The 17,075-nt window shown below is 35.5% G+C and overlaps 1 protein-coding gene across 7 annotated transcripts in view; it reads right to left on the bottom strand.

Annotated features, from left to right (window-relative positions):
* AFG2A (AFG2 AAA ATPase homolog A) overlaps positions 1–17,075 on the bottom strand; it is a 271,565-nt gene that overhangs the window by 235,720 nt on the left and 18,770 nt on the right. The window lies entirely within an intron of this gene.

Here is a 17,075-nt window from a genome sequence, read left to right on the forward strand (position 1 = left end):
GCCTAGCAGCTCAGGAGGCTGAGGCAGAAGGATCCCAAGTTCAAAGCCAGCCTCAGCAATTTACTGAGGCCCTAAGCAACTTAGCAAGACGCATCTTGAAGTAAAAAATAAAAAGGACTGGGATGTGGCTCAGTAGTTAAGTGCCTCTGGGTTCAATCCTCAGTACCCAAAAACCATAAAATAAAAATAATAATAAAAACCCAAATTCCATGAATAATTTAATATTAAAAATACTTTGTGCTTGCAAGTATGTATAGGGTAGAAGGGGAAGGAGATGGAAGACAAAGTTCCAACAGCTTATTTCAGCAATGGAAACACGACAAACTGAAACTAAATATGAAAAGACAAAATAAATTACAAACAAAACTGAACTTACAAAACAACACCCATAAATAAGATCATAAAGGCTTATGAAAATAATTGGCTTGAGAATGTCTTTTAAGAGTAAAATATTAACATGCTTTTGCCACTGCCCTTTGCATGAATACATTCAAACCCAAATAAAAAGGTTTGTAGGGCATGGGTAGAACAACTTGAAAGGAAATATTCTATTGGGTTTACAGTCTAAACTGTGGTTTGGAAACACAAGAGGAAAGGCTTCAGAGGCATGTGCACACACGAGGTCTGATATTAAAGGAGGAGGAGGCATGAGGCAAAAGGCTCAACCCAGGAAAGCTCAACATGTGAAGAGCATATAAAGAAACGACTGCTGCGCAAGAGAGAACCAACAGGAAAAGATGAAAGAAGAATCAGAATGTTAACATACTAAAGGAACCAAAAAGATGATCAAAAAGCCGGGCACAGTTGCACATGCCTGTAACCCCAGGGGCTCAGGAGATTGAGGCAGGAGGATCGCAAGTTCAATTCTAGCTTCTGCAATTTAGCAAGGGTCTGAGGAACTTAGCAAGACCCTGTCTCAAAATAAAAAATAAAAAGGGCTGGGATGTATGTGCTCAATGTTTAAGTCCCCTGGGTTCAATACCTGATACCAAAAAAAAATTAAAAATCAACAATGTCGATCTTAGGGAGTCCAAAATAACTTAAAGTATATGGTGCTGACCTCAAAAGCTAAGTCTTTTGTCTTTTGTTTGTATTTTCTGCTTGTAGTTCAAACACTGACAAGACTGAATGTTCCAACTCCTGTGATCAGACTACCTCAGATCTGTGGCACCAGCACTAAAGCCCCTATGTGCTCTTTGACCTTGGTGACTTTAGTGAGGTGCTGTATATTTTGGTTCCAATGCACAATGAAATTCCACTTTGAAGAATTTTAGTCTCAGAAATCTCTTAGAAATCCAGTCTGAACACTGAAGATAGAGTTCTCATCATTTTTAAACCACTTTTTTCCAAGGTCAATGCCTCAATGAAGTTTTACTAAATTAAAATTGTATCCTTTCATCTTTTTATTTACTTTCATTTACCTGAGATTTTATAAACACAAGCATTGACACAAGGAAGTTACACACAAATTCCCCCAGAGGTGAGCTTACACTAAGAAAAAACAATAGTGCAAAGACACTCAAGAATTAGATCAGCTATCTAAAATCTGTCAAGTCACTTACTCAGGCCTGTCTTCCCATTTAACCCACTTCAATCTAATGTATGAAATATGATATGTCAAGAGCTTTGTAATGTTGTGAACAACCAATAAAAAAAAAAAAACTACCAAAAAAAAAAAAAAAACTCTGAAAGGGTCTCTGGTTGTGACTCAGGGGTAGAGCACTTGTCTAGCACCACATAAAAACAAATAAATAAAATAATAAAGGTCCATCAACAATGAAAAAAATATAAAACACTGAAAGGCAATTCTTCACACCTCTCAAGATTCAGTCTCTGCTCAAGACCCTCCTTTGAAGGATGTACACGTGCAAGAAAACAGAGAGTCTCCCTTCAAAGCCAAGTTCTAAGGCTTACCGCCCACCAATGACACAGGTCCTCTACCCTCAACGTTCCCCTCCTATGACGCAACCTTGTATGGACTCAAAAGTCACCAAACCATTTCCATGAAACCCGAGGCTCAGGGTAGTGGTGCCAGTGCTGCTATTCTGGCCACTTAGCATTCTGTCTTCTGACTCCAGCCAGGAATACTGTGTCTTCTTCATGAAATGTGTCGGCCTACCAAGAGGTAAAATCTCAGACTCTTCCCAGCTCTTCACACAAAAATACATGTTTATCTTTAGTGTGGTTTCAATGTTTTTGTTGCTTCCAAAACTAATGCTGAAACTTAATCTTCAACGTGACAGTGTTGGGAGGTGGGTTCAATGGGAAGTGTTAAGGTCATGAGGGGGAAGAGCCCTATGAATGGGTCAATACTGGTATAAAAAAGGATTTATGGAAGTCTGGGAATGTGGATCAAAGGCCAAACGTCTGCCCAGTCTGCCAGAGACACTGGGTTTGAGCCCTAGCACTGAATTACATACATAAATAGATGGGTGGATGGCTTTGCAGGAGTGGGCTCACTGTCCCTTCTTCTGCTGCTGAATTAGAATCTTCCCCACAGAGGATGGGGCATTCAAGTCACCATCTTGGAAGCAAAGATTCCAGCACCAAATTTCTGTTTTTTACAAATTACCCAGTCTGTAGTGTTTTGTTACAGGTACACAAAATAAACCAAGACAATGTTAAATTAGATTGTTTCTCTGCTCTAGTTAAACGGGGCAGTAGCATTTAATACAGTGCTATACTGCGTTAAACAATACTATGGTAACTTGAAAGAATTTAAGCTGTTTCTAAAAAAAAAAAAAAAAAACTACCATAAATAAAAGTAATCAAAAGACCAGAATAATCTAACCTTTCTTCATGTCCTAAATGACTATTTGGCAATACTTATCAATATTTCTAATTTAGACCAGATATATACATTACTTTTAGCAGTACTGACATACTAAAACCTGAAACAGGGCAAGTGCTCTAATAATCTTCCTACCATATTTGTTTTACAATTCAAGCATAAAATTTGACAACAAAGGGACCATTTACTTTCATTTGAGAAAGGATGTGAAAAAAGAACACAACATATGATTTTAGAAATGATATCCAGTATTATAATATCAATGTATATTTACAGAACATCATAATCTCTATGATTCCAGTACAAACTACAAAATTTAGAGTCTAATAAAATCTCCACACATATGATAGCAAAAAAGAAATAATAATAATAATAACAATTCACAAGAGGAAAAAATAAAGAAGCATGAAATTTTTCAAAAGTTAAGAAAGAATAAAACACAAAGACTGGTTCTGTGATAAACTCACTACAACTTAATATATCCAATTAATAACTAAACATCTATTTACCAATGATGTAATAATTTCTAAAAATACTTTCAGGACTTCTTTTTAAGCTAGATTATAAATCTTGCTTTATTACTGTAGACAGAAATACAAAATTCTTTTGGCCATTTCCCAAAGAAACTTATAATTAAAGAATGAAAATGGGTCATACTGAACATATTCAATCAAAAGTTAAAAATACAGGAAGTAAGTAAAGTCATTATGGCCAAGTAAATACACTAGATGCTTGCTTTGGCTCTCATAATGAGTCACAGCTGTGAGTACTAGTTTATACTGAATCTGGTAACACAACCTAGTGAAGCATTAAGCCTGGGGTAAAATATGAGCACAAACAGCAGTAAAAACTTAGGCACATAAAACAGGCTGTCTGTCCTCCAGGCACTGTCACTAAACATTTGAAATCAATCAACATCATTCTCTACATTGACAGAATAAAAGAGATAATTGGCTCAGGAGGTGCAGAGAAGAAATGTGATAAAAATCAATTTAGAATTATTTTAAAAAATTAAGACTAAATGGTAAAGCTCCTTAATACATTATCTAGAAATACACAGTAAATATCAGTCTTAACAGCAAGATATTAGAAACTTTATTCCGTAAGTCAAGAACAAGTAAAGATGATTATTGTTAACACTTCTATTAAACATGTTACAGCCAGGCATGGTGGCTCACTCCTGTAATCCCAGCAGCTCAGGAAGCTGAGGCAGGAGGACTGCAAGTTTGAAGGCAGCCTCAGCAATTTAGTAAGGCCCTAGGCAATTTATGTAAACCCTGTCTCTAAATAAAAATACAAAAAAATGGCTGGGGATATGGCTTAGTGGTTAAGTGCCCCTGGGTTCAATCCCCAGTACCAAAAAAATAATAACATAAAATAATAAATATTATATTAAAGGTCCTATCTACAACAATAAGAGAATGAAATACTAGGTTACAGACTGAAGTGAATGAAATAAAATTGCCATTATTCATCAATTATATAAATGTAAAAGTATAATATTAAGATACATAAAAAACAAAATTTGCATGCCATTAAAATGAATATACATTCAGCAAGATAGATAAGCAAAGTCAATGAAAAAATCCACTTTTTCTAGATACTAACAAAAAATAATTATAAGTAAAAATTTTAAAAATCCACTTGTAATTGCATTCAAAAAACAAAGTATATCAAAGAATCTAATGAATATTATACAAAGACTCCACAGAAAACTATATTGAGATAAATGAAAGAAGACTAAAAAAAAAAAAAAAAGGATATACTAGTGTTCATGGATGGCAAGATGTTAACTTTCCCATTTTCTCCCAATTAATCAAAAGACTTTATAATTTCAATCAAAAGTCAAGACATTTTATGGGTGTGGAGAGAAGGCTGACAAAATGGTTTTACAAGTTCTGTGGACAATCCCCAGCACTGCAAAAGACACACACAAACTCACACACACATGTGTGCACGCACACAAATGCAAGGGCCAAGAAAAGTGAAAATAATCTTGATAAAGGAAAAAAACGGAGTGATTACCTCCATAAATTAAGACTTCTAATAGGCTAAAAAGGATTAAATACATTTCAGTATTCTGCACAAAAATAAACAGAGAATCCAGAATAATGCCAAACTTTTGATTTATGACAAAGGAACCAGAGCAAGAAGGAATGCTCACTCCCTAACTGGTGCTAGTTAAGAGAGCACCTGAATGGACAGTATGAGACTCAACAATAGGCAGTACCATGAACGCAGAGCATGAAGTACCTAAAAGACAACCTAAGACAAAATGCTCAAGACAGTAGATTTGACCAAGATTTCCTAAACAACATAAAAGTCTCTAGCCACAAAAAAAGGAGTGATACATTAGACCCTAAACATATATACTAACAACTTCTATTCCTCAAAAGACAGTATGAAAAGGGACTGGGGTTGTGGCTCAGTGGTAGAGCACTCACCTAGCACGTGCGAGGTCCTGGGTTCAATCCTCAGCAACTCATAAAAAGACAGCATGAAGAGAGTAAAAAGTCAAGCCATGGAACAGAAATTCTATAACACCTGTACCCAACAAAAGTCTCACAATCAAACTGTATTAAGAACTCCTACAAATCAACAAATTTTTTAAAGCAACACTACAAAAAAAATGAATAAATAATTAAACACAAAATAAAGGAGAATATCTAAATGGAGGATTCATATATGAAAAGATACTCAACCTCAGTCATTATGGAGTTAAAATCACAATGAAATATTGTTATAAACTCACCAAATGTTAGAAAAGATGAGAAGGTAGAATTTTTACACACTACCACTGGTAAAAGAGAAAATTGGAAAAATCACTACAGAAAGCTTTTGACAATTACTAAAAAGAATCCTATAACCCAATAATTCCACTCCTAAATATACAGCAAACAAATACATAACACTGTGCACCAAAAGTTAAGCACAAGAATGTCCATAACATCATTATTCATATATTTATGTAATAGAATACTGTAATAAAAATGAACTACTGCAATACAGGACAAAGTGATGAAGCTCTTGAACTACGGTGGGAATGAAAGGAGAGAGCACGGAAGAGGCAGAGCTGGCCTACCGTGTCAGCCAGAGAAGCTGTCTTTGGGGTTGAGGCAGGAGTCGGAGCTGGAAGAGAGTGGTGTGGGAGCTAGTTCTCTACCCTGGTCTCAACAGTGGCGAGGTCACTGTGGAAAACTCATGCATCTTACACATTATGTACTTTTATGTATGTATGTAATACTTCAAAAAGGAAATTTACTTAAAAATAGATACGTAAAAGTGAGGAGAGGGGAAAAAAATTTAAAGATACCACATGGAAGCTAGTTTAAATATCAATGATAGATATTTTCAGAAACTATAAACTCAAATTTAAAATGAAATATTATTTTAACTCTAAGCATCCAACATGCATATAGTAAAGTTTATTCCTTGATATTTTATTACTAAAGCATGGAAGTATGATTCTTATTTAGGGTGATTTCTAAAAATGATAATTAAAACCATGATAATCTGGGAAAAGAAGTCCATTTAAAAAAAAGTTCTGGGAATTGTCTACATAGAAACTCTAACCAGGTTTGGAATCACTGCAGGGCATATTTACTAGGCTATCTAGCAAAATATACTAGTATACACAATATGGACTGTATAATTTACAGTCCTCACAAGGAATTTTCAATTCCCGGAATAATTTATACAAATGATGTTTCACATAGGAAGTGGGATGAGTAAAGGAGAAAAATCCAGAAGATGAGATAACAGCACTCTATGCATGTATTATTTTGAAAATATTTTTAAAGAACAATTGTCAATAAGGGAACCACTATTCTGTATCTGTATTACTTGCCAATTCAGTTACAATTCATATTAAAGCAAAATGATTATTAAAGCATTATTATATCATGAAACTACTGAGAAGATTATTCATCAACCACGTTTCACAGGCATTCTTCTTCAATATTAACTCGTCTATACATTCTCTAAAAATATTCACAGAACCTCCTAGACATAATTAATTAAACAAATTACTGAGCTCTTATGTTTCAGGGTACACAGGAAGGCAGAAAAATCTCACAGCACTAACAGTCAAACAGGGGCAACAAATCCTAACAGTTAATTACTATAAACTGTGCCAAGTACTGCGGCATGGAAAGAACAAAGTGGCACAAAAACACATTAGAAACATCCAACTCAGTTTAGGGAAGGATCAGTGACAATACAGACCGAGGCAACTCTTGTAGAAACCAATTGGTACAATTTTTTATTTCACTAACGAAGACTAAAACGTGTCTAATTTAAGCAGTGAGACCTGAAAAATGAGTTGATGTTAATCTAATAAAATGGGAACTGGGACTAAAATGGAATCAGAGTATTCCAAGCAGAGTGAAAAGCATTCAGAGGCCTAGAAACAGAGCATGTTACAGATTTTGAAGCCCCCATAAAATAGTAAAGAGTTCAGTCTTACACATTGGAAATATCATATTTTAAATAGTCCTAAATCCAACTCTATCAATTTGTAGAAATGTAGGAAAATAAAAGTATGCTTGATTGGTAGAAAGGAGAAAAGAATAATATGAAAGTTTACTGATGTGCAAAAGCTACAAAAACCTAACAAGGAATCTAGAGATTCCTGCTATTCGTCTTCAGTCATTCCCACACTGAAGTCCTATGATTCTACACTTTCTATATATGAATCCTATATTACATAACCAATACTATTCTTAAAAATAATGTTAAGTTGAACAACAAACTTTATATGAATGTTAAAAATATATTACCAGAGAATACAAAAATTAAATATCACTAGAGCCAGCTGTGGTGGTACACACCTGTTATTCCACTACATAGGAGGCTCAGGCAGAAGGATGGCAAGTTAGAAGCACCCTCGGCAAATCATCAAGACCCTATCACTAAATAAAATAGAAAGGATTCAGGGTATAGCTCAGTGGTAGAGTGCCTCTGGGTTCAGACCTCACTACATCAAAAAATAAAAAATAAAAAAATAATAATATGGGCCAGGGTTGTGGCTCAGTGGTAGAGTGCTTGCCTAGCATGTGTGAGGCACTGGGTTCCATTCTCAGCACCACATAAAAATAAATAAATAAAAAGATTGCAATTACTTAAAATATTAATAATAATAATAAAAGATCACTGGAATTATCATATATCCAATCACCTGTGGGTCTAGATCTGTTCAGGCATGACTTTAAATAAAATTTAGCTCCTGTGACCATAACTTATGTCATTTACTAAATAAAAAGATTAAAATATGTTTTGTCTAATTATTTAAATAATTTACAATTCTCTGATGTTAAATTTAAACTACTGGCCATGAAACATTTCTAATGAGGCTATACTGAGATTTACACCAAGTGATTTATTTTTTTTTAAGTATACCAATTTTTAGAAACCAGAAGACAATTAACTAAAAGAAGCATATGAACACATATACATTAACAATGAAATTAGCTTAGAGCAAGCCATCGATATTTCCTATTCTTACTAAGTTTAAAGTTTTTTAAAATGTAAACAAATACAGAAGCAAAATCTTGTGTTCCTAAGAAACAAAACTTTGAAATAAAAATAGGTGTGGCTAATGAAACAATAGATGGGTCACTTTGTTTTCATTATTTTATTTTCCAATGCTCTCTAAAGAAAAATAAGACTCAATAAAGGTTAAAAAGACAAAGTGTCTCAGGTACGCTTGATGTCAACACATTCTTTCCACTGAATGACTGTTCCCCCTCATCTCTACATCAATATCCAGATATAACTGCTTCTGAACAAGAGGGATTATTCTGAATTTATACTCTTCGAAATCATCTGTTCTAGATGCAATCCACACACATAATGCCACACCTTTATGGAATCCTATAATTTTAATTCAATATTTAAAATTATTAAGTTCCTTCATTAGAAACTAATAAACAATAACTTATACTGATCAGGAGTAAATGATATGAAGAAATAATATTAAAAAAATCTGGATGTGAGATTTGAATTGAAAAGTTGAACATAAAATTTCCTTATATTCATTTATATGAAACTGAAAGTGTAACAAAAATCTGTCTCCCCCTTTCAAATGTATTTAAAATGTACTTTCCTCAAAATACCAGAATTCCAGAAGGTTTGTTTTATCTAGAGTTTTCTACTCCACCCACTGTTTTATATATATTTATATACACACACACACACACCCCACGATTCTAGTGTTTTAACATTAAATGTTTTGGTACCTTTGTCTTTCATCTGGAAACCCATGTCCTCCAGTTATGGGAAAAAAAATTCTATTTTTTCTTTTTTTGTTATTTTGTTTTGTTTTGTTTTTAATTGTTTTCATTCCTTGATTTTTTGGTTCTCTTTTCTGGTAGTTTATTAGTTAACTGATGAACTTCTTAAATAGATAGCTTATTTTCTTATTTTATTTACTATTTTCCATTTACCATTTGTGTAGTACTTTCTGAACTATTTCCCTCTACTGACTATTTTGATAGTTCTACTTTTAATCTCCTGTAGTGATTCAATTTATGGGTGATATGTATCACTTGACAGATCACAGGTAAGCTTCCATCCCTCAGTGATTGTTAACAGAATACCCAGGTTCTCACTTATAAAGTAAAAGTGACTGCTATAACTTACACTAATCACAGGAACAGGTCTATTATGAACACCCTATTACTTCCAAAAACGACTTTTAAAAGTAATGGCATTGTGGAAGGCCCACAGATCTCCAGATCTGAATCTTTAGTTTCACATTTTAAACATCAAATTATGAACCTACATGACTTAGTAACCTTATTAAAATGATGAGTTTAACAAAAAAAAAAAAAAAAGGTTGATTAGAGCCCACTTCTTATGCCAAAAAAGACTGAAGATCCACAGCAAGCTAGGTTAAAGCAGGTAAGAGGAAAGGAACATAGCAAAGCAATATAATCTGATCTGGATTTTACTTGAGGGGGAGTGAGTGGTAAAGAAGGAAAGAAGACCAAATACACGTGCACACACATATTATTTAACAGAAAGCACAGGAACTAATACACATTAACAGTGAAGAAGTAGGGCTGGGGATGTGGCTCAAGCGGTAGCGCGCTCGCCTTGCATGCGTGCGGCCCGGGTTCAATCCTCAGCACCACATACCAACAAAGATGTTGTGTCCGCCGAGAACTAAAAAATAAATATTAAAAATTCTCTCTCTCTCTCTCTCTCTCTCTCTCTCTCTCTCTCCTTTCACTCTCTCTTTAAAAAAAAAAAAAAAGTGAAGAAGTAGCTGGCATCACCATCTGCTCCTTCAACACTCAATCATCCCTCCATTTACTGCATTCTAGAAGCCAGACACAAGACCCCCTATGAACCAGCTTCTCTCTTCCAAGGCCCCATGACCTTCAGTGTAAGGAACTCATGACTTTGTCACAGGGGTACCAAACACTGTTGATCTTGGCTCCACTATTTTGTCCCTCTGTGGTCTTAGTAAAGTTTCTTAACTTTCTGGCATGGGTTTCCTCAACTTTAAAATAAACACACCTCACAGAGTTACCTGTGAGGAAGAAATGCACTGACACATGTAAGGTGCTTTCACAGTGACTGAGACTGAACAAGTGCTCAATTAGTGCTTTTTTTCCTTCCAAAAAGATTCCCTCACATCACATGGGGTGCCACTTGCTTTGGGTTCTCATCTCTGCAGCCACTCCTCAACCTCCTACATCAGATCTTATTACAAAATCCTACCAGTGAAGGGTGGTGTTCCTCAACACTGCTGTCCACCCCGTTAGCACTCTGAAACTCCCTAACCCCACTCAGTACTAAGGACCCTCAACTGCCACACCTGCCTTGACATCTCCTCTCCACAACAGTCGAGCCTGACCTAAGGTCCCTGAGGTCGTCTCAGCACCAGTGCAGTGCCTGCTCCTGAATGAATGAATGCTACTCACTCTTTCCTAGTGACTTCATTCATTTCTATGCCTGGTAATTATGACAACTTCCAACCCACACCTTTCCTCACTTCAGAAACTTCTAAGAAAGACAAGGGAACCCATAAGAGAGAGGGGAGTAGCAGGAGGGTAATCAGGAAGTATGTCAATGTCCCCCAGAGCTGTGGATGGCTTGAACAGCAGGGGTGGCAATGAAAGTAGTTTAAAAAAAAATTTTCTCAAAGGCCAAATTCTGAACAATTTTGACAACAGCTGACAAGATTTGATAAAGGAAGAATGAAGGAAAGCGAATCAAGACTATCTCATAGAAATAACTTTTATTTGAATAGACTGGTTTTATTTTTGTCATAATTAAATTAGAAAGAAAACTTTTCTTCAAGTTTTACACTTTTATAGTCTTGACAAAGCAAACCAGAAAATTTTCCACTAGCAAAGTAAACGGTATATGTCAGAGCTTAAACAGAATCAAAACTGCCACCTCTTTTTCTGAAACAAACCATTCGGTGCCAGTAACCGAAGTTGATATTAAAATTCCCACTTCACTGACAAAAAATTCTACCTCTTATATCACTAATGTTTATGCACAGGAAAATCTCACTATCACAACTGTAACTTATCACTATATTTCAAAATTACAAAGTGGGGAAAATCCGTTGTCTTATGTTTTGCTGCATAAATACTATTAGATTTTCCATTACAATAATGCACTGAGAGTGACAATCATGACACACACATCAACTTAACTTGCATTCCTGCTGCTGTTGCTCTGCTGCAGCTACAGTGAACCCACATGGGTGGCAGGAAGGAGAAAACAGGTTTGCCTAGGAAGCATGAGGGTACCGACATTCAGCAAATCCCTCTGTCAAGCAGGCTGCCCCAAAGCAGGTTGTATCTGTGCTTAGTCTGCATACTTTTTTAAATTTTTTTAAAGTTGTAATTGGACACAATACCTTTATTTTATTTATTTATTTTTATGTGGTGCTGAGAATCAAACCCAGAGCTTCGCACGTGCTAGGCAAGTGCTACCACTGAGCTACAACCCTAGCCCCGCCCCCTTTTCTTTAATATTTATTTATTTATTTTTTTTTTACTCATACTGCATATTGTTATATATAGATGGGCAAAAAAACTCCTAATGATCCAGAGTCAGTAAAAATCACTATGCTGGCAAGGTGGAGGATTCTATCAGATTTCTCTGATTTGCCTTCCATTAGGATAACCATAAACATTGCCAAGATTGCCATATTGTACATTAGATATAATTTTTTAAACTATGTTTAAACAGTACTCCAGAAGCAAGAGAAAAATGAAGTGACACCTATCAGAGTATGGCCTCTGCTCCCAGGCTCTATTTCTAAGCCTCTTAAAGAGGTTCTTAGATAGAATGTAACCCACTAAGCCAAGGAAATGAATTTAATAAGTGTTTGAATGACTTGCCCAATGTCTCTCAACAAAGTAAAGCTAGCATCTGAATCAAGCATTCATCATAAGCTTTATAGTAAACCCCATTACTTCCATGGACTTGACTTTAAAATACTAAATTTTTACTCAGGAGGCTGAGGCACAAGAATTGGCAGTATGAGATTAGCCTAGACAACATAGCAAGACTCAAAAAAAAATTAAAAGGGCTAAGGATGTAGCTCAGTGGTACAGTGCAGGCCTAGAATGAGCAAGCCCCAGGGTTTGATCTCCAGGACTGCTAAAATGTAACAATAAGAAATAAATAAAATACTGAATTTTTACAGAATATTTTAATTCTAGTAAACAAGGTTGGCAGAATTTCTTTAATTTTAAAATGGGGAAAAATGTTAGAAACTAAGAAACTTATAAGAGATAGACTGCTAGGTAAATAGTAGATGCTCCAAAAATTCTTGTTAAAATAAGCTCATAGGAATGTACGGAAGGACTAAGAAGCTATAAATATCTCAGAAATCTAGATAAGATATAAAATTTTCCATCTCAAGAAAAGTTATAGTAATTAGGTTCAGTATTGTTACTAAACCCATTTAAGTGCCATAATGACAAAATCATTGTTTAAATAAGAGTTTTAATTCTTCCTGTTCTGTAATGCTATCTTATCAAGGCCCAAGCATTTGATATGAACATGCTGAAATGATGTGTAATCAGCAAGGATATTAAGATAAATTCTTAGAGATGTCAAGCAAATACTTCCTTTCACTATAAACAAAATGACTGAGTCCACTCTTGAAGAAATCAAGCTCTATTTATATTCACTCTTCTGAAATGGCACAGACAGCCTTAGAAGGATAAGTTTATAATAAATCTCTATATTTGGAAAACACTGTTGCTAAGCATCTTCTAACATTCAACAGAGTTTATATAATTCATGTCACTGCTACATAATTAATATTTCATGTTTTTCCAAAAAAAAATGTAGTATGCTTATCTATGCTGTTAATTTAAAACATTTTAAATTTCAAGGGAATTAATAAAAGGCTATCCAACTAATTAATTAGAAAGGCAGGAGGAATACACACACAGACATTAAATGTCAGGATGTGTGAGAGTATCACTTGTAAACAGCCTGTCCCCTTGAGATAAAACATGTTAAAATGAAGCTGCTCTTTGCTTAAAAGATGAGCAAGAAAACACTAGGTTTTTGGACAAGTCACAACATATCAAACCACATTCTAGTTCAAAAATTAATTATGAAGAAAACATAACATTTGAAAACAAATCTAATACCCAACCATCAACATTGAACATTATATCTGGTCAACCAACAGGAGAACCAGGTTGACAGCATGTTCACATTTATTATGGGGGAAAAAGTCAAAAGGTACAGAAAATACAATTATATTTGAAGAAGAGATTTAAAAAGTTGAGAATATGCACACTGTAAAAGATGCAGTTTCACAATGGAATATTACTCAGCATTAAAAGAGAATAAAATCATGGCACTTGCAGGTAAATGGATGGAGTTGGTGAATATCATGCTAAGTGAAGTTAGCCAATCCCAAAAAATCAAAGGCCAAATTTCTCTGACATGGATGCTGATCCATAATGTGTGTGGGGGCAGGGAGGGCGGGGCCGTGGGTTGGAGGAACTTTTGGGTTGCTTAGGGCCTCACTAAGTTGCTGAGGCTGGCTATGAACTAATAATCCTCTTGGTTTAGCCTTCCGAACTGCTGGGATTACAGGTGTGCGCCTCTGCACCCAGCCAGAACTATGATTTAATAAACTTCCAAGTGATTCTGATAGGTGTTTCAGTTGGATAACCATTTACCTAAATTAATGACTCAAATGCCTGATCACATCAAGGGTAAGAGTGGCTGCTTCAAAATCATTCAGGAAACATAAATCCTGATTCCATTTTCCTACCTCCCTTACCTAAGTAAGTCTGCAATGGGAATGTGATGTAAATTCTCAGATAACAGCCCAGATCCACTGAATCAGAAACTCTGGGGGTGCTCAGCAATCTGTTTCAGTACAGCTGATTCTGATACGCTCCAAGTGATCCATCCTGAATGAAGGACATGTCAAATAACCCTTCCCTGTGAGGAAGAATGAATAACAGAGACCGAATGCACTTATGACAGCCAGAGACAGATTTCCTGGAGATGGAGTCTTACTGTCCCAACTCATGAACTTGGTGTTGGTGCCTTAACCACCCAGACATGCCAGTGGGCATGCTCCAGCATTCCACCAAGGCACAGCAAACCAGGAAGCAAAGGAAATGTCTCCTGAAAAGCCCTTACTTCAAACAGAATGTGGTTAAGTCTAGAGGCAGAGCCAAAGCTAAGAAATCTATTAGTGAGAACACAAAATCAGACAGGAAATGTTCAGGAAAATCACAGACATTTTTAAAGGTTCCTCACTGTCCCACCTTTCTGGGATTACCAAGCACTCAGAACCTGTTCTACAAAAGTCCAGTTCAGGGACGGAGGAAAGGTCACAGGTAGGAAAGTAGCCAATTTAGCCAGGACAAACTCAGCAAGTAACTTGGGTATTTCTATTATCTTTTCCCTTCCTCTTGACTTATTATTTCTATCCTCTTCCCCCTTTTTATTTTGTTCATTTCTTTGTTTTTCCTTAAGTCCAGGGAATGCCATAGCCATAAGGGCACTAAAATGTCATGTGCCCCAACCTTTCTATTTACAAGTAGAGAAAACTAAAGCTCAGATAAGGCACAGAACTTGCCTAAGATCACAAGCCTCATTTTAAAAGCAAATTTGTCCAACCCTACCTCAAAACTACTTCTCCACTGTATCATCCTGCCCTTGGGAAAAATTCCTTGAAAATCATCCCGACACACTATTCTCAAATTTTTTCTGCTATAAAATTAAGTGAATAGTATTAATAACTCTACACACACTAGTATTCAAGATAGCACACACAAAAATCACATATATTTTCCCTTATGGACACTATACCACCAATCTTTCTAAAGACTACTTTTTCACAGTCTGAATCATTGATAGACTGTGGGAAATGATTAGTTTACAGAAAGGAAGACAGAAAATAAGAAAATATCTCGATATTATCTCCTTTATAAACTGAGTCTATCCTTAGTTTTGCAGGCTAATATTAAATCTTAAAGCCCTATACCACTTTGAAAAAATGCTTCATTTTTTAATTTGGATAAAGAACACAGGTTTGAAGATGATTTGGGATTAAATTCCAAAGCTGCCACACACTAGCTGTGAGATCTCTGAGTCTGAATGTTTTCCCTTTCATACCTTCTCACTCACCTGCCCACAGACTACCTTTTTTTAACTTCTTCTCAGAAGTCATTTTTTCTATTAACCCCAGCAATTGCTTTTCCACTGAAAATGTCAATACGTTTTTCATACTTTTATGAGTATTCATTACTGTATTAGTAGACGATCACAAATCTCTTTTCTTCATCGAACTGTTTTCTGGAAAGCAAGAACCCCAGAGTTTCCTATAGTGTATAAAATCTACTAGAAAGTCAAAACTTATCTGATAAAGATTTTGAAGATTGAATCCCGGCCTAGATGCCATGGGAAGGTCCAAAGCAACAGTAATTCAGACTCTTCGGGATCACCTAACAGAATGAAAAAAGCAAGGTAGCTGGGCTAGGGCTGTGGCTCAGTGGTAGAGTGCTTGCCTAGCACATATGAGGCACTGGGTTCGATCCCCAGCACCACATTAAAAAAAAAAAAAAAAAAAAAAAAAAACACCTAAATAAAGGTATTATGTCCATCTACAATTTTTAAAAAATTAAAAAAAAAAAAAAAAAAAAAAGAGCAAAGCAGCCTACTGACACATCTGTGACTTAGTCCCTGAGAAGTTAATTCTAACCCAGGCCCACCCTTCCCCAGGAAGCTAGCAGCACAGAAGCTGGACAGATGGGGTCTAGTCCTATACCATAATGTGCTGAAGAAAATGTTAACATTCACCTAGGTAATCTATACTGCCTATAGTTTCCACAGCTATTAATCCTCTAGCCTGGAATTGTGGTAATAATCAAGAAGAGTGAAATACAATTGATTTTCTCCATTTTAAGAGTAAGAATTTAAAAATTCCTAAATATATCTCCCAAGTTTTCTTTTCCTACCTGTCTTCTTTAACCACTTTTCATAAACCCATCAGTCCAAATTAAAAGACTGAAAGGACTAATGGACAGGTCTTCAAAGCCACTAACATATAGACAACTATGAATCAAAAAAAAAAAAAAAAACTTATTAAATTTCTGAAACGACAGCTCTAAAATAAACAGGTCTCCAATTCAAGAATTTAATGTCTTCCATCACTGTAAGAATTAGATATTCTTTGAACACCTTATGGGAAAAACAGAATACTACAACTGGAAAAAATGCCTAACTTTGTGAGGCCCTCAGCAACTTGGCAAGACCTTGTCTCAAAATAAAAAATAAAAAGGGTTGTGGTTATGGCTCAGTGGTGAAGTGTCCTTGGGTTCAATCCCCAATACAAAAAAAAAAAAAAAAAAAAAAAATTCCTTCAAAGTATAAAAGGACTTAAAAATATATGCCAACACAGTGAAAAGAACATATTTAAGGCGTATAGATTACTGGCTCACTATGTGCCCTGCCTTTAAAAGTCAGTAGAAAACAAACACAGCCTTTCCAAACCAACAAAAACTATCATATTTTTTTTCAATAAATTCTTACTTACTGGATCAAATACTGAATATTTCAACAACTTATTAAAACTGTCACAATTTTGGTAAAGGACCCTTAGGTTCAATCCTCAGAACTATGCCCAAAAAAAAAAATAATAAAATAAACTGTCCTGAATTTTCCATAATTAAAATTACTCTGAAAAACTGCAAACACAGGGGTGCTGACCCAGGAGTTGCCACCCCACCTCTTAGGGTTCTGCCCCCACTGAAGTAGAGGTACTGATGGGGCA

Source organism: Spermophilus citellus (genome assembly GCF_964194105.1).
Source record: "Spermophilus citellus genome assembly, chromosome: 8".
In the NCBI taxonomy this organism is placed as follows: Eukaryota; Metazoa; Chordata; class Mammalia; order Rodentia; family Sciuridae; genus Spermophilus; species Spermophilus citellus.